The sequence below is a fragment of the Piliocolobus tephrosceles genome, chromosome 6 (assembly GCF_002776525.5).
Source record: "Piliocolobus tephrosceles isolate RC106 chromosome 6, ASM277652v3, whole genome shotgun sequence".
Taxonomy (NCBI): Eukaryota; Metazoa; Chordata; class Mammalia; order Primates; family Cercopithecidae; genus Piliocolobus; species Piliocolobus tephrosceles.
Genome location: NC_045439.1, coordinates 35392802 through 35416464, shown reverse-complemented (window position 1 = coordinate 35416464; position 23663 = coordinate 35392802). Strand labels below are relative to the sequence as shown.

The following is a 23663-nucleotide window of genomic DNA, read 5'->3' as shown; positions in this document are numbered from 1 at the left end:
CACCATGATCAAGTAGGCTTCATCCCTGGGATGCAAGGCTGGTTCGACATATGCAAATCAATAAACGTAATCCAGCATATAAACAGAACCAAAGACAAAAACCACTTGATTATCTCAATAGATGCAGAAAAGGCCTTGACAAAATTCAACAGCCTTTCATGCTAAAAACTCTCAATAAATTCGGTATTGATGGAACATACCTCAAAATAATAAGAGCTATTTATGACAAACCCACAGCCAATATTGTACTGAATGGGCAAAAACTGGAAGCATTCCCTTTGAAAACTGGCACAAGACAGGGATGCCCTCTCTCACCACTCCTATTCAACATAGTGTTGGAAGTTCCAGCCAGGGCAATCAGGCAGGAGAAAGAAATAAAGGGTATTCAGTTAGGAAGAGAGGAAGTCAAATTATCCCTGTTTGCAGATGACATGATTGTATATTTAGAAAACCCCATTGTCTCAGCCCAAAATCTCCTTAAGCTGATAAGCAACTTCAGCAAACTCTCAGGATACAAAATTAATGTGCAAAAATCACAAGCATTCCTATACACCAATAACACACAAGCAGAGAGCCAAATCATGAGTGAACTCCCATTCACAATAGCTTCAAAGAGAATGAAATACCTAGGAATCCAACTTACAAGGGATGTGAAGGACCTCTTCAAGTAGAACTACAAACCACTGCTCAATGAAATAAAAGAGGACACAAACAAATGGAAGTACACTCCATGCTCATGGATAGGAAGAATCAATATCATGAAAATGGCCATACTGCCCAAGGTAATTTATAGATTCAGTGACTTTAAGCTACCAATGACTTTTCTCACAGAATTGGAAAAAACTAAAGTTCATATGGAACCAAAAAAGAGCCCACATTACCAAGACAATCTTAAGCCAAAAGAACAAAGCTGTAGGCATCATGCTACCTGACTTCAAACTATACTACAAGTCTACAGTAACCACAACAGCATGGTACTGGTACCAAAACAGAGATGTAGACCAATGGAACAGAACAGAGCCCTCAGAAATAATACCACACATGTACAACCATCTGACCTTTGACAAGCCTGACAGAAACAAGAAATGGGGACAGGATTCCCTATTTAATAAATGGTGCTGGGAAAACTGGCTAGTCATAAGTAGAAAGCTGAAACTGGATCCCTTCCTTACACCTTATACAAAAATTAATTCAAGATGGATTAAAGACTTAAATGTTAGACCTAAAACCATAAAAGCCCTAGAAGAAAACCTAGGCAATACCATTCAGGGCATAGGCATGGGCAAGGACTTCATGTCTAAAAGCAATGGCAAAAAAGGCCAAAATTGACAAATGGGACCTAATTAAACTAAAGAGCTTCTGTGTGGCAAAAGAAACTACCATCAGAGTGAACAGGCAACCTACAGAATGGGAGAAAAATTTCGCAATCACTCATCTGACAAAGGGCTAATATCCAGAACCTACAAAGAACTCAAACAAACTTACAAGAAAAAATCAAACGACCCCATCAAAAAATGGGCAAAGGATATGAACAGACACTTCTCAAAAGAAGACATTTATGCAGCCAACAGACACATGAAAAAATCCTCATCATCACAGGTCATCAGAGAAATGCAAATCAAAACCACAATGAGATACCATCTCACACCAGTTAGAGTGGCCATCATTAAAAGTCAGGAAACAACAGATGCTGGAGAGGATGTAGAGAAATAGGAATGCTTTTACACTGTTGGTGGGACTGTAAACTAGTTCGACCATTGTGGAAGATAGTGTGGTAATTCCTCAAGGATCTAGAACGAGAAATACCATTTGACCCAGCCATCCCATTACTGGGTATATTCTCAAAGGATTATAAATCATGGTGCTATAAAGACCCATGCACACATATGCTTATATGCACTATTCACAATAGCAAAGACTTGGAACCAACCCAAATGTTCCTCAATGACAGACTGGATTAAGAAAATGTGGCACATATACACCACGGAATACTATGGAATACTATGCAGCCATAAAAAAGGGTGAGTTCATGTCCTTTGTAGGGAGATCGATGCAGCTGGAAACCATCATTCTCAGCAAACTGTCACAAACAGAAAACCAAACACCACATGTTCTCTCTCATAGATGGGATTCGAACAATGAGAACACTTGGACACAGGAAGGGGAACATCACACACTGGGGCCTGTCATGGGGTGAGGGGAGCAGGGAGGGATAGCATTAGGAGATATACCTAATGTAAATTACGAGTTAATGGGTGCAGCACACCAACATGGCACATGTATACCTATGTAACAAACCTGCACATTGTGCACATGTACCTTGGCACTCAAAGTATAATAAAAAAGAAAAAGAAAAGAAAAATGGTGGCTAGCGAAACAGGGGAGGCATTGGCGTCTCCAGTAATTAGATGGCTTGGCATAACGCCAAGCTCACCTTTTCTCCTGGCTCACCTGCCCATGGCCACACAGCAAGCCTCATGGAAACTGGACATGAGATCTTTAAAAATCCAAGATCCTCAGTCTCTGCTCTTCTAGATAACATGGAAAATAAAATCAAATTTGGGATGCATTTTTTCATAATGAAATTTTTATTAACATTACTTCCTCAAAAGTACCAGGTGTGTTTTAGATAAAGGAGAAAGCTGACATAAGAGCTGGAATTAATGTGGATGGAGAGGGACAGATTGACTCTTGAAATATAGTTGGTTTTAGGGTTTGTTAGGAGTTAGTTCTTAAACTTGATTTTTTTCAGGACCTAAAGGTTTTATAAACTTAATTTTTTTGAGAACCTGAATTAGCCTCAGAACCAACTAATGGTAATAAAAGTAGTAGATCAATATGTTGATCAATATGCCAGTTTATTAATTTACAGTTCTAGAGATTTAGGGCACTCCCAGCTTCCTGTCAGAAGATAGCTGAGAGGCCACACTGGCATCAGAAGTTAATGAACACAGAGCACAAGGAAGTATATTTTTTCTTCCGGTGTTGGGAGACACATGCTTTATTATTTTTTTACTGTTCTAGTGATAGAGGCGAGCGACAGAGAAATTCTAGGCAGATGGGCAGGTCCTGATGAAACCCCACCTTCAAGTCAAATTAGCCTGAAACTCACCGCCCAAAGTGCGAACTAATATTCCTGTTTGCCCACCATCTCCTGATTGGTTCTTTCTGAGTAATGCCTTTTTACCAATCAAATGTTACCTTTTCCAAAACTACCTACGGCCCGCCCCACCCCCATTCTGTGCTTATAAAGACCCCAGATTCAATTGGTAGAGAGGAGAGATGGCTGGACTTCAGGGAAGAGGTGGTCAGACTTCAGGAAAGACTAAGTGCCCTGTCCATCCCCTCTCCAACTCCCCTCTCCACTGAGAGCCATTTCCATCACTCAATAAAAGTATCTGCCTTCACCATCCTTCAAGTATCTGTGCAACTGCATTCTTCTTGGACAAGAGCTTGGGAGCCACCAAGTGCAAGCACCCAAAAAGGCTGTCACACTGGCCCTTTGCCCTTGCTGGTGGAGGGCACCCACCCCACGTGACAAGGCAGGGGGCCAACTGAGCTGTTAACTCACAGCCATCTGCAGACTGCATAGCTGAGAAAGCATTGTAACATTCCCTTTGGGGCTTTGGAGTCACAGGCACCCCCACACGGAGCTTGCTCCTGCTGGCACCCAGAGTGGCCGGCTGGATCCCACACTCACTCACATGCTCTCTCCCACAAGGGGTTTAGTGCGGCAGGCCAAGTAAATGGGGAACCCCTGTCACAAGTCTCCCACAAGGGGTTTAGTGCGGCAGGCCAAGTAAATGGGGAACCCCTGTCACAAGTCTCATGAAGGGGCTGAGAAAAATCCTGAATCACTAGTAATAGAATAATTATTTTCATTTTTATCCTTACTCCAGCAAACACAAAAATTTTCACTGACTTCCTTTTCCACCTGCCTTGGCCTCTCAAAGTGTCAGGATTACAGGCATGAGCCGCTGCGCCCAACCAGACTTCCTTTTGCAAGACTCCGAGCAGAACAACCCCATTTCTTCCATGATCAAGTTCTTGCTTTGGTTATGCTCATACAACTGAGTTAGGCTCCAGCTTTCACATCCACCTCCTACCTCTGCCTAGCCACTTTAATTGGGTTACTGCAGCCCTTGTCCTTCCTGCTTTGTCTGGGGAGAATAGATCTTAACCACAGATGTCAAATTTACTAGTTTTAAGCCTTGGAAATTCCCTTCATCTTACAGTTCAAAGGATACCTCTTTACAAGACCTCCTACTTTATTACATTTCTAACTAAGAATAATTTAATTATTTTTCCCAAATACACCATCAATTTGGGGCAGAGGGAGAATTATATCAAATATTTTTTCTTATAACTTTTAAACTAGGAGCAAACAAATACTTCAAAGACATTAAAAGTAAAGTCTAATTTTTAAAAGAAAGGTTAGGCCAGATGCAGTGGCTCACACATATAATCCCGGTACTTTGGGAGGCCAAGGTGGGAAGATTGCTTGGGCTCAGGAGTTTGACACCAGCCTGGGAAACACTGTAAGACCTCATCGCTATAAAAAATTTTAAAAATTAGCTGAGCATGGTGGCATATGTCTGTAGTCCCAGCTACTCAGGTGGCTGAGTTAGGAGGATCACTTGAACCCAGGAGTTCAAGACCAGCCTGAGCAAAATAGGAAGACGCTGTCTCTACAAAAAATATACATATATTGTTTTAAATTAGTTAGGTGTAGTAGCTTGTGCCTGTAGTTCCAGCTTCTCAGGAAGCTGAGGTGGGAGGATCACTTGGGCCTGGAAGGTCAAGGCTGCAGTGAGCTATGATTGCACCACTGCACTCCAGCCTGGGTGACAGAGCAAGACCTTGTCTTAAAAAAAAAAAAAAAAAAAAGTGTTTGAAGAAGAAAAAGGGAGTTAAAAAAGAATAGATTATGCAACATTGATCTCATCTGTCTTTGTTCTGTATCTGGGAAGATACGCTTATAATTGACATTATCAGCGCTAAATTGAACAGACTTTTTAGTTTTAGGAGCTAGACTGCAGACCTAAAGGACATTTGCATTGAAAGGGAGTCCCTAAGGAAGTCATTGAAGGCTATTACAGTAATTCAGCTGCCAGGCAATGTTGGCCTGGACTAACTAAGATGTTGACTGCAGTAGGTTAGGTTCTGTGGAAGCAGACTCTGAGCCTGACATTTTTGCAGAGGAAGTTTATTGGGGTAGAGTGCTTTTAGGAACAATGTGTGTGAAGGAGTGAAAGAAACAAATAGGGCCGGGCATGGTGGCTCACACCTGTAATCCCAGCACTTCTGGAGGCCCAGGCAGGTGGATCACAAGGTCAGGAGATGGAGACCATCCTGGCTGACACAGTGAAACCCCATCACTACTAAAAATACAAAAAAAAAAAAAAAAATTAGCTGGGTGTAGTGGCGAGCACCTGTAGTCCCAGCTACTCAGGAGGCTGAGGCAGGAGAACAGCATGAACCCGGGAGGCAGAGCTTGCAGTGAGCCAAGATAGCACCACTGCACTCCAGACTGGGCGACAGAGCAAGACTCCGTCTCAAAAAAAAAAAAAAGCAGCACCAGCAAATAGGACAGAGAAAGAAATGGCACTGCAGTGCAATTATAACAAAGGCTTTAGTCAAAATCCATGGGGAGGCCTGGAGCTAGATGACCCTTCTAAGATGTCCTGAATTTTAAAAAGAATGCTGGGGGTGATTCCTGGGAAGGGATCACTTCTGGAATCTAGGGGAACGATGACCTCCCTCCTGAAGTGGAATCTGGGCAGAATACCACAACATCCCTGTTAGTTCTTGTACTGCTCATCTCTGCATATCTCCCTCCCCTACTACCCTTTTGAGAGTTCCCCTTAGCCAGCACCTCTCCTAGTCAAAGTGGATTACCTCCTGGTGTGACCCAAGCTCCCTTATCCTTGAGAGTTCGGAACCTCTAGTCCACATGCCCTGATTCTCAGTGTCTGCTCTACATGGCTGACCATCTTCCATTTAAATTGGGCAGGGATTGCATGAGACACCCTAGTGGATCACTTCGATGCCAGATGTGTGCCCTCCTACCACCACTGTGTGACAGCCCCGCCTCCTCCTGGTGATCCTGGTGGGTTACCTCTGCCATGGTGGTAGCTTCTTTCCTCGCCTGCTTGTCTCTGCACAAGTGACTAGGTGACAGTGTAAACGGACCCAGATTCAGCTGCTCACCATGCAAAAGCCAGACAGAGGACTGAAGGGAGGAAAAGCAGGTTTAAATGGAGAGCCAGCAAACCAAGAAGATGGTGAACTAGTGTTCTGAAGTACCACCTTAAATTTTAAATTTTACCTTAGGACTTTGAAAGGGAAACTGGGTATGGGAGACATGCAGGCAGAGTGCAGGTTCAGAATCTGTATGTCTTGTTTCGAGGGCTTTCTTAGATCATCACTTTTCTCAAGGTCTAGTTGGCATTGTCTTAACCCACCCGCCCTCCACCTTGGTGGTGGTGGTGGACTAATTGTTCATGACTCCCCTTAAGCAGGAGAATTCCACAATGGAAGCTCCATTCCTGGTTTGTTTCAAGATTAGCCTCTGGGATTTCTCAAGCAAAAGCATAATTAGATAAGCATGCACTGTCAGAGGGGAGTGCCAAGAGAGGGAAGGAAGGAAGAGATGAGAGGGGAGGGAAGCAAGAAGAAAGTGGGCACTTTTTAAAACTCAGGTTCCTGGTTACAAACTCCCCCACTGTTGAGTTGTATTCCATCTCTATGGAATAAGGATGGCATATTCATCTGGCTACTTCCTGCTGAAAAACAGCATAGTTAGGGGGCCATGGAATGGAACCTGTCTTCCTGGAGTTGAAAGTATTTGTGAGTCCCTGGACTTACAGAAGACATCTGCTGGAGCATCATAGTGAGTGTGTGACAGCAATACAGCCCACAGCAGAAGAATAAACGTATCCCTATAATCATGGCTAAAGTTGTCAGAGGCATTTGAACCAGAGCAGCTCCATCTTGAGTAGGGGCTGTGTAAAATAAGGCTGGGACCTACTGGGCTCCATTCCCAGGAAGTTAGGCATTTTTAGTCACAGGATGAGATAGGAGGTCAGCACGAGATACAAGTCATAAAGACCTTGCCGATAGATAAAACAGGATGTGATAAAGAAGCCAGCCAAAACCCACCAAAACCAAGATGGCAGTGAAAGTGACCTCTAGTAGTCCTCACTGCTCATTATATGCTAATTATAATGCATTAGCATGCTAAAAGACACTCCCACCAGCCATGACAGTTTGCAAATGCCATGGCAACATTTGGAAGTTACCCTATAGTGTAAAAAGGGGAGGGATCCTCAGTTCCAGAAAGTCTCTGCCCCTTTCCCAGAAAACTTATGAATATTCCACCCTTTGTTTAGCATATAATCAATAAATAACTGTAAGGATACTCAGCTGAGCAGCCCGTGCTACTGCTCTGACTATGGAGTAGCCATTCTTTTATTCCTTTACTTTCTTCATAAACTCGCTTTCACTTTATGGACTCACCCTGAATTCTTTCTTGTGCAAGGTCCAAGAACCCTCTCTTGGGGTCTGGATCAAGACCCCTTCCTGGTAACAAAATTATGAGCAACTTTTTTTTTTCTTCACCAGGAGGGGCCTATCCTAGATCATGAAGAGGGCCATTGATTTAAGGACACTGTGGGATCAGACATAGCATTAATTTGCTTGTGCCTGTCTTGTAGGGTTGAGCATGTATTTCCAGAGTTATCCGGAATGTACACACAGTATTCAGTCTTAATTATAGTGCACATTCCCTGCTGTCAATTGTACCCAGAGCTCCTGTGGGGACAACATGGCAGGTTAGCTAAACATATATGTGACAGGTTATAGGAGAAGCTATTAATATGCATGAAAGTGTATTCATGACATGTATCAAACAAATATGCATGTAACATGACCCATGTTCCCTTTGGGGTGGAGACTTAACATTTAAATCTATTACAATTAGGCCCTATATGTCTAAAGTTCTTTTCAGCCAGACACAGTGGCTCACGCCTGTAATCCCAGCACTTTGGGAAGCCGAGGCAGTGGATCACGAGGTCAGGAGATCGAGACCATCCTGGCTAACAAGATGAAACCCCGTCTCTACTAAAAAATACAAAAAAATTAGCCAGGCATGGTGGCGTGCTCCTATAGTCCCAGCTACTCGGGAGGCTGAGGCAGGAGAATGGCATGAACCCAGGAGGCAGAGCTTGCAGTAAGCCAAGATTGTGCCACTGCACTCCAGCCTGGGCGACAGAGAGAGAGACTCTGTCTCAAAAAAAAAAAAAAAGTTCTTTCCGGGACACAAAGGCATACAAGTGCACAATTTCTCTAAACAGGCCGGAACTAGTGCATACTCATGATCTCTTATTAGGAGAAAGTTACTAAAATCAGTCTCTTGTCTAATTAAAGCTGTAGTTATGGCTGGCAGAGCCGGGGCTGGGGGTCACTTCGTATCTAATGGGGTGCCATGTTTGTAACCAGACCCAGGTTTGGCTGCTCACCACTTGAAAGCCAAACATGAGAAGTGAGGGTGGTGGAAGGAAAAATAACCAAGTTGTAAAGACCAGCTCCACAAGCCTGCTAGCACTTGCTTAAAGCCAACTTTTCCTTCCACCAACTCTCACCTCTCATGTCTGGCTTTCTAGCAGTGAGCAGCTGAACCTCGGTCCAGTTACAACAGCAACAGCTTAAAGTTGAATGGGACTCTTGCTGTCTCTGCTGATGGAAGTATTCCCCCTGTGGAAACCAGGATCTTTAGATCTACAGAGCCTAAAGCTGCAAGAGTAAGAAGAACAAATTCTCCAAGTGAGTCATTGGTAAAGATGGTAAGTGGGGCCACTTCTGTTTCTACTTATTGGTTCTCAGTTTCATGTATTCCACCCATTGGGGCCACATAACCACAATAGTGGTCATTGATTTAGGGTGTACTCCACATCCTAAGGGATGCTACCCCATCCTCAAAGAATATTATTTCCAAGCTTGCATCTCAGCTGTACTTTTAAAGGACCATCCAATTGCACTATCAAGTCACTAGCTTCTACAGTATGTGATAGGATCAGTGGGTCCCATGGTCATGTGTTTGGTGAATCAGACACACGATAAATCCTTGACGACGCTGTTGGCTGAAGCTATGCAAGTAGAAAAGGCAAAACCCTAGAAGATGTGTCAATTCTAGTCAAGATAAACAACTGCTCCCATCTAGAGTGGAAGGGGCCCAGCGTGAACAACCAGCCATCAGAGGGATGACTGCCCTCCTTAAGGGATGGGTATTGTATCAGGGCTCACCATTGCTTTCTGTTGCACTCAGGTTAAATATTTGGCAGCATAAGTAAGTAGCTAGATCACTCTTGGTGAATGGAATCTTTCTACATGTAGTCTGTGCTGCCAGCATAGCTATTCCTCTCATGCACCCAATTTTGCCAGCACAGGAGTGGCCATGGAAGAAGATGGCTGATGTCAACTAGACTACTACTTGTTTGGACCACTACCAATGATTCGGACTACTGGGTTGTTGAGTGCCTCCTCCACAGCATATACTCTCTGGTGAGCATGAACGTGCACTCAAAGATCTTTACATTCCATTCCCACTCCTGGAGATCCGTTCATGTGCCTCTACCCTTGTCCCCAGTCTTTTCTTTCTCCTAGGCCCCTGACCAACTAGCCCAGCCATTTGCTATTCCCCTGAGTCCATGTTTTTTTCTGGCCTCTGTTCTCTTTCCACATAAAGTGGATGACCTGATAGCCTGACGTTTGCCTCTCTCTGATTTCCCTCACTACTGTCTTAAAGGCCACCAGCACGGGGCTGCATTGCTGCAGCAGCCCATTAATGGTTTGCATATACATATTGAACCAACCCATCTTGAGCCGAACTTGGCTTTTTTCCTCCTCCATCAGTTGGTTATAAGGGATTCACCCCTCACCCTATTGGCCATCTGCGTGAGCTGAGGAAAGGTCCTCGTGTGACAGTAGTGAATGACATGGGAGGGTCTGCACCCCCTGCTCATACAGTCTGTGTAGGTCCTCTGTGCCACTTCCATCTTAGGATGGATTCCTGCTAGGCCCCCTCAGACATGTGGCTTAGTGTCTGACAAGTTCTGTGATCAAATACTCTTTACCAAGCCCCAGTGGCAAACCAGGAGCTGTTTCTAAATAGTATGTAATTCTCTGTTGCAAATATATAAACTGTAGCATATAGTTCTCTGTTACCTTACTCCAGAACCCTATGAGTGTACATTGTGATTCTCCAGTTAGGTTTACCATAAACTCTATATAGCATTTTTTCTCAATCACAGATAATTTGAATATCAGGTTGCATGGACCAAGTGACAAGACTGCTTATATCACAGCCTGGACTGGCTGTGGAGCTATTTTCTCCTCTGGGTCCTACTCAATGCTGGTAGCTTTCCATGTGTCTTGGCAAATGGGCCAGAATAATGTTCCCATGAATGGACTATGCTGATCTCAGAACCCAGGTTGATCATATAGGGCATATGATTCCTTTTGAGTCCTTTAATTTGAAGGTGATATCCCAGCAGGCTCCTGAATCTTGATAGGGTTTATCTCTCACTAGACTTCCCAATTCTTGCTCATCCAGTCTGATCAACATAATGTCATCAATGTCGTGGATTAATGTAATGTTCTGCAGCATGTCCAGAAGGTTCAGCTTTCTTCAGACTATATTTTGACAGAGGGCAGAGAATTAACATAACCTTGGGGCAAGCCTACAAATGCAAAGGATTATTCACCTCACGAATGCAAACTACTTCCGGTGCTCATTTTCTGCAGAGGTGGATGAGAATAGACTTGCCAGAGTGGCTGTATGTCATGTACCTGATACAGTGTTAATTTGCTCTAGGAAAGATACCACATTTGTATGCTTTTTATAGGGGCCTGACTGAAACCCACCTTTTTAAAAATTATAACTGAGGAAATTATGACAGTGAAAGAGATCAGACCCAACTGACTCCATCTTGCTTCTAACCTTTAAGCTGTCCTTGTTCATTCCTGGGCATAGGCCAAGCTAATCTTGGGAAGGAATTTAGTTTATGATTTGACTCTGAAACAAAATTGATACTAGGCTTTTCCCTAAAAAACCTACTTCTTGCCTAGGAACCAGTCTGCCTTTGTAGGACTAACAAACCAGCTACAAGATTAGAAATTACAGTTTAGGGGTCATGCAGCCTCCAGCTGTGAGTGTCTGAGCCTCCCCAAATTGCTCCTGAGGATAACATCATTATTATAAAACCTAAGATCAGTGCTTGAGATATTTTGCAGCCCCTGTGCTCCCTGGATCAGCTGACATCACCCAAACCAATAATCTGGCTCAACCATTTCTGCCATCCCATCCAGAAACAGAAGACAGCAGGAAAAACTCACTTCCACCCCGATTCCATCTCCAACCTGACCAGTCAGCACTCCTCACTTCCCGAGACCCTATCTGCCAAATTATCTTTAAAAACTCTGATCCTCAAATGCTCGGAGAGACTGATTTGAGTAATAATAAAACTCCAGTCTCCCACACAGCCGGCTCTATGTGAATTACTCTTTCTCTGATGCAATTCCCCTGTCTTGGTAAATCGGCTCTGTCTAGGCAGTGAGCAATGTGAACCTGTTGGGTGGCTGGATGATTAGTGAATCAGTTGGAATATGGAGGCCACAAACCCTCTCCTTTATGTCTCTTCTAGTCCCCACAGGATATATTAATAGGATTGTTTGTGATTTACCAACTTGGCTGGAAGTGGGGAGAAATCTCATAGATTTCCACTTGGCCTTCCCCAGTGTGGTTGATTAACTAGTTGGTTCACCTAACTGCCAAATATGTCCATTCTGCTTATATGCTTAAGGACATGGGAAATAACCATGGGACAATTCTCTGACCCAATGAGCCCACCATGAGACCTGCACCAGGACTTCCTTAGCTGGTCCCCATATGGCCTCCTCACCCTCCATTCTCCCTGGTGGTGGCTTGGGTGTCCAATATCAATTAGCTCAGGCCTTGTGTCTGTGTCCAACCAGTCCTCAAAGTTTCTGGATATTGCCTTTGGCCCATAGGTCCTGTGGGGAAGGCTAAATAAATATAATCATAGCATATACATTGCTGTGGTGTTGCAAGGTTCTTCTGAGGGCCCAGCTCTTCTTTCAGCCACCAAGTTCTAGGTCTGAAAACTGACCCAGGTGTAGAAACTAGACAACAGATTGTGACTTTTTATGAGAGTGCTTCCCTCAGACTCCTTGATTGTATAGATTGAGTGAGACCCTTGGTGGCTGCCCACGTATCTATCTTGACCTTCAGAATGCCATGTTCTATTAACAATTGTCACATTCTCTCTGGATCAGGCTGCCCTGGCTGCCACTCCAACCTTGTTCCTTATTACAGTAATTATAAACACCTGGTTTCTGATGCCATGTGCTTCCTGGCCTCTGTTAATTTGAAACCCCATCATCCTGTGGCTATAGGGAAAGCTAGTTCTATAAGAGCATTTGCTAGTCTCAGCCCTGGTATGCAAAGGATGGCCACCACTGAGCTTCTTCAGTAATGCTGGTGCCCCTCTCATCAACACATTTTTTATCACTTTGCTAGTCAAAGTATTCTTTCTAGGCCTCCATCCTATGAAACGTAATTGGCTAGTGGGTTTTCTCACTTTATATAAAATGCCTTTGAAGGGCCCAGAGAAGTTATCAAGCCCACTTCTCTGGGCCTTTGGTCCCTTTCTCTATCACTTGCCATGGCAATTCTGGCATTTCTGCTTCACTTAGTATGGGCTGGTGATTTTTCCTAGCTTCTAAGAATCAACCTAGCAGCATATTTGCATATAGGAACTTCGATAAGGACATGGGAGGGTTCCCTGACCCCCCTTGCAGGACGCGCAATGGGGTGTGGCTTGTCTGTTTGGCCACAGCCACTGCTCAAACCCCTTATGGGAGGGGGAGCACACAGACAGGCAGGTGCAGGAGCTGGGGCGAGCGCTTATGGGCTCTGGCCCCACAGCAGCATCTAAGGGTGGATGCCTGGGACCCCTGAAGCCCAGGTGGGCATGTGTTACAGTGTGCTCTTTTAGCTTTGCCATCCACTGATAGCTTAAGTATTAAACAGCTTAGTAGACCCTCTGCCTTTTCACAAGGGCAGAGGGCCAGTGTGACAGCTTTCTGTATCCTGAGCTCTTGTCTAGTGTTCTGAAAGAATCAGGTGACACACAAACTTGGAGGATGGTGAATGCAGGGGTTTTATTGGGTGGTGGAAGTGGCTGTCAGTGGGATGGATGGGGAGCTGGAAAGGGGATGAAGTAGGAAGGTGATCTTTCCATGGAGTTTGGCTGTCCTGAGGCTGATTTCCTCTCCAGCTGTCCCCAGCTGAACTCCTCCCAATGTTCCTTCTCTTCTCTCCTTCTCTGCTGCTCTTCTGTTCATCTGCTCATCTACTCCTGGAGCTGGGGGTTTGGGGTTTATATGGGTACAGGATAACCAGGTGTGGCAGGCCAAAAGGCAACTTTTGAACATGAAAACAGGATTGTAGCCGGGTGCGGTGGCTCAAGCCTGTAATCCCAGCACTTTGGGAGGCCGAGACGGGTGGATCACGAGGTCAGGAGATCGAGACCATCCTGGCTAACACGGTGAAACCCCGTCTCTACTAAAAATACAAAAACTAGCTGGGCGAGGTGGCGGGCACCTGTAGTCTCAGCTACTCGGGAGGCTGAGGCAGGAGAATGGCATAAACCCGGGAGGCGGAGCTTGCAGTGAGCTGAGATCTGGCCACTGCACTCCAGTCCGGGCGACAGAGCGAGACTCCGCCTCAAAAAAAAAAAAAAAAAAAAAAAAAAAGAAAACAGGATTGCCTGTTCCCATTTAGGGCCATGGGTATCCAGGCTTGAGGGTGGGGCCTTTACTGAGGAACTGTCCTCTTCTACCCAGTATTTCCCTGTCTCCTGTCTATATCAACAGGATATTCATCTTGTATCATAGAAGAATGTCCTCATATTAATAAACTCTCTATTGTCCAACTTTATGTTCTATTTCTCTAGATTCAGTGCCCTCCAGATCCCATCCCATATATATCCTCTCTGCTTCTGCCAGTACATGCTGGCTAGGCCCTATAGCTTCTTTGATGTATGGTCTCCTTCTCCCTCAGGGGACCCAGTACATTCCTGGCCTGGTTATGTTGTGGCTTGACCATAGTTTTTAGCCATGCAGGGAGGTGGGAGTAGGTTATGGAAGGGATGAGGAATCTTTCAGTTGTCTTCAAGCAGAGGGGTATGGGTCACATCTGTAGGCCAGTGTTTGGAGGACCTGGGGTTTCAAGAACCTCAAGTTGAACTGTAATGCAGTTATGACAGAGATTTCAGCCAATCTCACAGACAGCTCTAGAACTGCCATGATTCCCATCTCAAGTCTCCTTCCCAGCTGGGGCCTTGGCATAGTGGACTCGTCTAAATTGAGAGTTCAGTCTTCTCTGGAGCTCCACTCCCTTCGGAGCCTCAGCTGCTTCTGCCCTCTGGTTGAAGACGACGACGATCTCTTTATATGCTACCAAGGAGGCCTGTTGGACTTTGACACTTTGTCCTCTGCAAAGAGTAACTGCTCTCGGCCTTTTGCTGTCTTTCTCCAGGGCAACCATAGCCCTCAACCTGTGAGGAGTGAAGGAAGCACTTTGGGCAGAGGGGGAAGGTGAACTGCAATGCAGTCACCACAGAGGCCTCAGCCAATCCCATGGGAAGTTCTGGGTCTCTGATGGTCCTTTGGAGTTGTGTCGATTTGAGGTACAGGGGCTGGGGCCACCACCGCCAGCATTGATTAGTTATGGAATGTGGGCTGCCCCCAGGAGGAGATTTAACCTTGGATGAATCCGTTTCCTTTGGATGGAGGGCAATCCCTGGGGAGGGACTTAACTTTGTGCAGTCAAGGGGAATGAGCATCTCATCATAAAGGAAAATCTGGGTGGCTGAATGGCACATGGCATGCATTACATTGACACTGGGAATAAAGAGAGGGGGCTAGGGATAGGAAAATGATTTCTGGAAGAAAAATTGACAGGATATGCTGATCTCATAGCATCTGAATGAAGATAAGGTTCTTTCATTCAAGAAACATTTAATACCTTCCCTAGGCTCAGCCCTGTGTGAGATGCAGCTTGTGGACTTGAAAGGTTCTTCACCTCAGGGGAGCTCAAATTGGAAGCCATATGCCAAAGAAAGAGTGGAGACAGTGTCCAGATCTCAATATGCTGCAATGTGAATGGGAGGATGTGGCTAAAAAGACAAGACAATCCTTCTTGGATGGACCTTTTCATGAGCTCTTCAGCTCCCGTTTTTCCTCTCTAGAGACACCCAAATCCTTGGTTTAAAACGAGGCAACTTCTTCCTTGAGGACTTCGAAGTACAGTACTAGCATCAGTGCCTACCCTGCTTCTTGTACCTGTCCCTTATCAATAATCTCTCTCTCTCTCTCTCTCTTTCACACACACACACACACACACACACACACACACACTCATAGAGGCGCGCGCGCACACACACACACACAGTGAATTACACTGCACGTGAGGACTAGAGAGGCAAATTAGGGACAGTTGAGAGAATCCCATGGTAGGGAGTGCTTCTAGCCTCACACATGACAGCAATGTGCCCAGGAGTGGCTTTTCTTTCTGTTCGTGAAGGAAATGAGCACCCCAGAGTCAGGAAGGCTCCCAAATCTGCAAATCAAGTCCTAGGACAAGGACAGCAGGGGCTCCGCCTCTCTGGTGCACCTTGCGTGAACGGCCACAAGATGGCAGCAGGAGCTCAGCCGACGCTGGCGAGAGCCTGAGGGTGGGGTGCTGGGGTCAGAGGAATGGAAAAGTGACCCCCAAGACATGCGCGCATCCCAAAAGAGAGGTGAGAAAGGAAAAATCAATGAATGAAGGGCTCTTAGGACCTGTTTAAGCCAGGAGTTTGCACACTACTGGCAACTGGCCGTTTCTCGTGCACACATCTATTGCGTGACTCCTATACTTCTGTGCATTTGCCACGTGTAAGTTCTTTCTCCTGGTTAAATACGACCCCTGCCACCCTAAACTTTACCATCACAATCGCCGGTGGAAATATCCTGGGTATTGCAGAATCTGTGTGCAAAGTGCACTGACTCTCACGAGAGGCTGCACGCGGGGCTGTAAGGATGACTCTGGATGTGCCTTCAGCCACTAACCCTTTCCTCTCAGGGGACAGCGAGGTGAGGGCAGCCTGTAGAGAACAAAGAGCAAACTGCCCTGCTTCCGTCCGCACAGAGAGGGACCGCTGACGGCGACAAGGTGACTGCGCTGCAGCGAAGGACGCCTAGCGTCTGGTGTTTTTTTGTTTTGTTTTGTTTTGTTTTGTTTGTATTTTTTAGTAGAGACAGGGTTTCACCGTGTTAGCCAGGATGGTCTCGATCTCCTGACTTCGTGATCCGCCCGTCTCGGCCTCCCAAAGTGCTGGGATTACAGGCTTGAGCCACCGCGCCCGGCCAGTGTCTGGTGTTCTAATATGCCACAATGATCGTTTGTGTCCTGGGTCACGAGGACATCACAGGCAGCCAGCCTCTGGGTGCAGGGGCCTCAGTGCTGCGGACACACACTCAGGTGAGGGATGTGTGCACACACCCAATCTTAATGAGGACAACTGATAGAAATTACAAGGGAGATTTCTTTTTTCTTTTTTTTTTTTTGGAAGCAGAGCCTCACTCTGTAGCCCAGGCCAGTGTGCAGTAATGCAATCTCAGCTCACTGCAGCCTCTGCCTCCTGGGTTCAAGCGATTCTCCTGCCTCAGCTTTCAGAGTAGCTGGGACTACAAGCCTGCACCACCACGCCCGGCTAATTTTTGTTATTTTTTAGTAGACAGGGTTCCACCATGTTGACCAGGCTGGTCTTGAACTCCTGACCTCAGGTGATCCGCCCACTTCGGCCTCCCAAAGTGCTGGGTTTCCAGGCGTGAGCCACCGCCTCTGGCCTCTGCACCAGGTACTTTACACTGAAACTTCTCAACCTGGGCATCCTGGGCAGGACAGGTCTTTGATGTGTTGATGTGGAGCACTGTCCCGTCATATCCCTGGTCTCTACCCGCCAGATGCCAGTAGCACCAACCCACCTTCTACAAGTTGTGGTAACCAACTTTTGTCAAATTGTGGCAGGCCAGGTCTCACTAACACAGGCCTCCATAACAACTGTTTCAGTACTGATTGCGTGGTTAAGTTAAACATTAAAAGCTAAAAGAAAAAAGCTAGTGCCCTTATACAAAGGCTGGAATGTAACACAAGCCCACCAAGAGTTTTGCCCAGGCCTTTCCTGGGCCTTAAAGCATGACAGAATAATGAATTCTTAACAGGACCCTTTTAGGATTAAACGAATTTTATTGGGGGTCTGAAGAAACTCCCCAGGCCTCCACAAATAAGTTTATTGGGGGTCTAAAGGAACTCCTCAAACCTCCGTGATTTAACAGGAGACAAGATAAGGGTAATCACCCCAGCACCTGGACCCGTTTAGATGAAGTAAATTTACTGAGGCTCCAGAGGAAGGTCTTCAGGACTCAGACCTTAGTTGTAGATTAAAAGAAGTTAATCACTTATGTCTTTAAATGGATGCACACTTACATGTAGACATATAGCTTAGAAGGCTTATAAGCTCTGAAAAACTTTGTAATTTTGAGTTGGTCTGGCGATAATTTCCAGGCCTTCTCCCTGTAACCGATTGCAGAAAATAAAACCTCTCTTGCCCCCTAGTTCATCTGCATCTCGTTATTGGGTGGCGAGAAATAGCAGCCTGACCCTCAGTTTGGTCTGGGAACAAAATGTTCCCTGGGGGGGCAGAGTGGAGGGGACAAAAGCTCGCTGGTAGAGAACCAGTGAATTGACTCGATTAACTCATTTAATCCTAGAACAACCCTGATGTGGGTACTATTTCTCCTTACTTATTTAATTTATTTTTAAAAACTATGGTGAAATACACGTACACAAAATTTGCCATTGTAACCGTTTTTAAGTGTGCAGTTCAGTGGCATTAAGTGCATTCATATTGTTGTGCATCCATCCTCCCAGCCATCTCCAGAACTCTTCGTCTTGCAAAACTGAAACTTCCCTCATTAAGTAAGAACTTCCCATTTCCCTCTTCCTCCAGCCCCTGGCAAGCACCATCCTACTTTCCTTTTTTTTTTTTTTTTTTTTTTGAGACCGAGTCTTGCTCTTGTTGCCCAGGCTGGAGTGCAATGGTGTGGTCTTGGTTCCACCCTTCCACCTCCTGGGTTGAAGTGATTCTCGTGCCTCAGACTCCCGAGTAGCTGGGATTACAGGTGCACACCACCACGCCTGGCTAATTTTTGTATTTTTTAGGAGAGACAGGGTTTTTCCATGTTGGCCAGGCTAGTCTTGAATGCCTGACCTGCACCATTCTACTTTCTATCTCTATGAATTTGATGGCTCTAAGTACCTCATCTAAGTGGAATCATACAGTGTTTGTCCTTGGACTCAGCAGGATGTCTTCAGAGTTCATCCGTGTTGTAGTACGTGTCCAGATTCTCTTCCTTTGAGGCTGAATAGTATTCCATGTATGTCTAGGCCACATTTTGTTTATGCATTTCTCAGCGGGTGAACACTTGGCTTGCTTCCACCTTTCAGCTTTTGTGAATGAAGCTGCTATTAGTTCTACCTTTTGACCAATGAGAAAACTGAGACTCTTACAAGAGGTGAAGTAACTTGCTGTAAGTTCCCCAGCTAGTGAGTAGCACATGTAGATTCCAGCCAAGCAGTTGGCTTCAGAAGCTGCTGCTGAGACCTCCTAACTGCACACAGCCAGGCACCCACCCAGGCACCCACCCCCTTCTGAAGCCATCTGATAAGCCAGGACCTGTTACTGCTCTGCTGGGAGCTGAGTCAGAGATGGGGCATATTCGTGGCTGGGGAATGATTACTTCTTTGTTTTCCCCTCTTATTTTATCCCTGGAAAGCCTGGATCAAATCAGGAGATAGAGAGATTTCTTCAGTGGTGGACCCTCCACAGGAAACTCCCCACCATCCCTGTCCTCCCACCATCAGTAACCACACCATTTTCACCCAGTTGCCTGATTGGGGATGAGGTCTGGGGCTCATGTACCTCTGCATCCCAAAAGAATAGCTACTGTGCGTTCCTGTAAGTCCTCTGGTTGAGAATCTGTAAACAGACTCATTGGTAAAGTCTTTCTTGGAAGCTGACCACGTGACATGGGAATGTTCATAGTAGATGCACGTAGTCACCATGAGGAAGGGAAAGAACCCAGCCGTCCCATTGTTTTATACAGGGCTTAACAAAAATGTCTGTATAACAAAGGCTGCAAAATTTAGAAGTGAAACATTTGTGGTTTGAGTTTTTGCGTCAAGGTCCACCACACTTCCTGACAAGTCAGCTCCTTGTCTGGGTAGCACTTGGGTATCAGATCTTCAGGAGAAGCTACTGCCTCTTCAGGTCTGCAGGTTTCCAAATATCAAATTTCTAAAGCGTAGAATGCCCACAGTTTCACCACTTCCTTTGGTATCAGTGCCTTTCATTTTGAGCAAAGGCAAGCCCGGGACAGTATGAAATCTTGCCACCACCACCAACAGGAAACATAGCAATCTGTAGCTACAGTCCCCTCATCTGGAGACTGGCCTAGGTAGGCTCACTTCATACCTTCCTTACTGGATTTTGGAAGATGCTGCAATTAACACAAGGAAAGAAGGCAAGCTCTTATCTCTCCCTTCCCTTCACTCAGTAGCAGCATGTTGGTTGTAGAAACAAAGCACTCAGTTGTTCTTTCTGCTTGCAATTGTTCAGATGCAAGGGAAAAAAGTAAAAACTGAAGCTTGCTATGACGTCTGTCTTAAACCATTTTGTGCAGCTATAAACATTACTGGGTAATTCATAAAGAACAGAAATTTGTTTCTCACAGTTCTGGAGGCTGTGACGTCCCAGATCAAGGTGCCAACAGGCTTGGTGTCTGGAGAGGGTCGCCCCCAGGATGGTACCTTACACATGACATCCTCAACAGCAGGGCAATCACTGTTCCTCACAGGACAGAAATGCAGAAGAGACGGAACCCGCATCCACAAGCCCTTTTTAGACTGGCTTTAATCCACTCATGCTCCACCCTCATGAACCAAACACCTCCCGGTAAGCCCCACCACCTGATACTGTTGCATCGGGGATTAAGTTTCCAACACGTGAGTTTTGGAGGGAACAAAAACATTCTGACCATAGCAGCCTCTCCCCAACTTTACAAGAAACCTGGCATCTGACGCATTTCATAGCCTGAGTATAGGATGAGGTAATGGAGGGCCCACACCACCTACATCCTGTAAAGCCTGAGGCTCACCAAGCTGCACAGGAGAGTATCAACACAGAGGACACCTCCCACTGTTGTTCTCTTGTCTCATGACTCAAACAGCCCCTCCCTTTCAGCCCAAGACATTGAGCCATCCAGGGCTTGCTGTGGTATAATACAAAATAATTATTTGGTCGTGGTCCCTGGTTCCTGACACAGCGCCTCAAAATCCTTGGAATTGATTGCCCTGTATGCTAATGAGATGAATCATGGAGAGGCCCTAGATAACTCCAGAATGGGGGCTGGTCACTAGAAAAATCAACCATGTGATTAGAGGGTCAGAACTTTCAGCCCCGCCTCCTCACTCCTGACCTTCAAGGAGGGAAAAGGGATTGGAGATTAAGTCCAGTCACCAAATGGCCAATGATTTCATCAATCATGCCTGCATAATTCAGGCCTTGACAGAGCAAGAAAGAGGTCAAAACCTGAGTTACTACCTTTAAAGGGCTTAATTTCCATGTAGGAAAGTAAGAGAAGCACAGCAGCATAGCTGTGTTTAAAATCCCTGCCCCCACCCCCCACCCCCGCAAAAACACTCCTAAATGAAGTCAGATAAAAATCTCCCAAAAAATTCCTAAGTGAAGTCAGATACAGTGGCTGAAACCTGTAATCCCAGCTACTGAGGAAACTGAGGTGGGAGGATTGCTTAAGCCCAGGAATTTGAGGCCAGCCTGGGAAACACAGAGAGACCCTATCTCTTTAAAAAAGTTTGTTTTAATAAAAACAAGAACAAAACCTAAATGACAGAGATTCAGAGAACTTCTGGGTTGAGTAAAACATTGCTTTAAGAGGCCAAGGTGAGAGAATCACCTTAGGCCAGGAATTCAGGACCAGCCTCTAAGAGACGGGGGTCTCACTCTGTTGCCCAGGCTGGAGTGCAGTGGCAGCTCACTGCAGCCTTGACCTCCTGGGCTCAGGTGATCCTCCTACCTCAGACTCCTGAGTAGCTGAGACCACAGGCGTGTACCACCATGCCCAGCCAACTTTTTTTATTGTTAGTGGAGACGAGGTTTCACTATGTTGCCCAGACTGATCTCAAACTCCTGGTCTTAAGCAATCCTCCCACCTAAGCCCAAAGTTCTGGGATTACAAGTATGACCCACTGTGCCCAGCCCCTCAAACAATTTTTTTTTAATTTAGCCATATAGTGGCATGTGCCTGTAGTCTCAGCTACTTGGAAGGCTGAGGCAGGAGGATTGCTTGAGCCCAGGACGCCAGGACGTTGAGGCTATAGTGAGCTACGATTTCACCACTGCACTCCAGTCTGGGTGACAGTGTGAGACGCTGTTTAAAAAATAAAAGAAAGACATTGATGCACTTCAAGGATGGTGCATCTGGAGAGGGCCTGGAAACCTCCCCCTCCCTATGCAGCTCTTCTATTTGGTTGTTCCCGAATTGTATCCTTTATAATCAATGGGCAAATGTTAATGCGTTTTCCTGAGTTTTATGAGCTGTGAATTATCAAAACTGAGGAAGGGGTTGTAGAAACTCCCAAACGTATAGTCGGTCAGAGGTATGGGCGGCTTCTTGGACTTGTGGCTGGCATCTGAAGCGGGGGCAGTCTGGGACGGAGCCTTGAACATGCGCAGTCGACTCTAACTCCAGGAGTTAGTGTCAGAACTGAACTGATTGTTGGATTCCTGTTGATGTCAGAGTCACAGGTCACGAGTGTGGAACACACTGCACACACTTGGTATCAGAAGTGTCAGAAAAAAACACTACACCTGTTCTCTCACCAAACAGTGGAAATGCTAAACTACAAGCTATTTCTCCTACATTTTTTCCCTTCTTGCAATTCCACTCTTCCGGGAAGCTTGGCTGATCAGCCTAGAGTGTTACCTACGCTCGCTGACAGAGCCAGCTGAGTTGACGCTCTGGGCATGACAGTTCTTTATTGTGGAGCTGTCATACATGTGCCGTTTTCAGCAGCATCTCTGACCTCTACCCGCTAGATGCCAGTAGCAACAACTCTCTGGCTGCCTCAGCAAACTGTGGTCATTCCCTTATGACAAAAACTAGACCCTAAAAAAAGGGATAGTCGAGCATGAGGCCTGAGACCGGGTCTAGTCTGCCTCAGCCCAAGGTGTCTCTGTGACTTTGGGCAGGGCGACCAAGCCTCTTGGTGTCCTCAACTGAACAACGGAAAAGCCAGACCAGATCAACCTGTGTTCCATTCAGCAACAACGTGCTATGCTGCTGTGTTTGCCTTACCTTCCCATGTGGAAATTAAGCCCAGTAAAGGTAGTAACTCAGGCTTTGACCTCTTTCTTACTCTGTCAAGGCCTGAACTCCTGTCTTTCCAAATGATTTGACCCTGAGTCTCCCATTTCCTTTCACAGAATGGGGCCTGCAGGAGCTGACAGGGATCCGTGCTGGGGATAGATGCTGCTGACAACCTGAAGAAGAATCCACCCTCTGGCTCTGAAATTAACCGCGCTCAGCAGTCTTGTAGCCAGAGTGAGAGCACCTTCCCCCTGCAGCCCTCCTGGGGAGCCGCAGCCCGGAGGACTGAGGAGTGCCCTCCGTTGCAGGTGGGAGTGGCGGGATGGGAGTGTGGAGATCCAGAGTGGCCACCAGGCCATTGCTCGACCTAGTTCCTGCTCAGTCCCTCTGGGGCTGGCAGACTTCACAGTCCAGCTTGCTCTGGGGAGACCACATTCTGGAGGCAGCAGCCACCACCGTCCTGGGGCTCTGTCTTTCAAAGAGAAGCCTCTGTCCTTTTCAAAGACAGAACACCTGTGCTTGGCAGGCAAGAATAACATTGATGGTGGGAAATCCCATTCTCTAAAATATTATAAAACAGAAAGTATGAAGGAATTAAAGTCCACTGAAAAAGTATCCTGGGACTGGGTGCAGTGTTGATGCCTGCAATTCTAGCACTTTGGGAGGCTGAGACAGGAGGATTGCTTGAGGCCACAAGTTTGAGACCAGCCTGGGCAACAAAAATGAGACCCAGTCTCTACAAAAAAAATTTTAAAATTAGCCAAGCATGGTAGCTCGTGCTTGTAGTCCCAGCTCGAGCTCAGGAGGCTGAGGTGGGAGGATTGCTTGAACCCAGGAGTTCAAGGTTACAGTGAGCTATGATTGTGCACTGCATTCCAGCCCGGGGAACAGACTGAGTGGGTGACCCTGTAGCAAAAAATAGAAAAAAGAAAAGAAAAGGTATCCTGGACTACCAGGAATGACAGGAATAATGATGCTAGCATTTATTAAGAACTTAATAGATGCCCTGAACTCAGCTCAGTGCTTTACATGAATTATCTCATTTAATTTGGAGATAATTGGAGATAGTTATGCTTTTTACCCCCATT

General features: G+C 45.9%; 1 long non-coding RNA gene across 2 annotated transcripts; it reads left to right on the top strand.

Moving 5' to 3' along the window:
• The first annotated feature begins 8223 nt into the window (after window positions 1-8223).
• Window positions 8224-23335, top strand: LOC111520327. 2 transcript variants are annotated; one of them, XR_002724646.2, is made up of 3 exons: window positions 8224-8823; window positions 9447-9561; window positions 22692-23335. It is a non-coding gene; the product is annotated as an uncharacterized LOC111520327 (long non-coding RNA). The 2 variants fall into 2 exon arrangements; XR_002724641.2 differs by having other exon boundaries at window positions 8224-8843.
• Window positions 23336-23663: the final 328 nt, after the last annotated feature.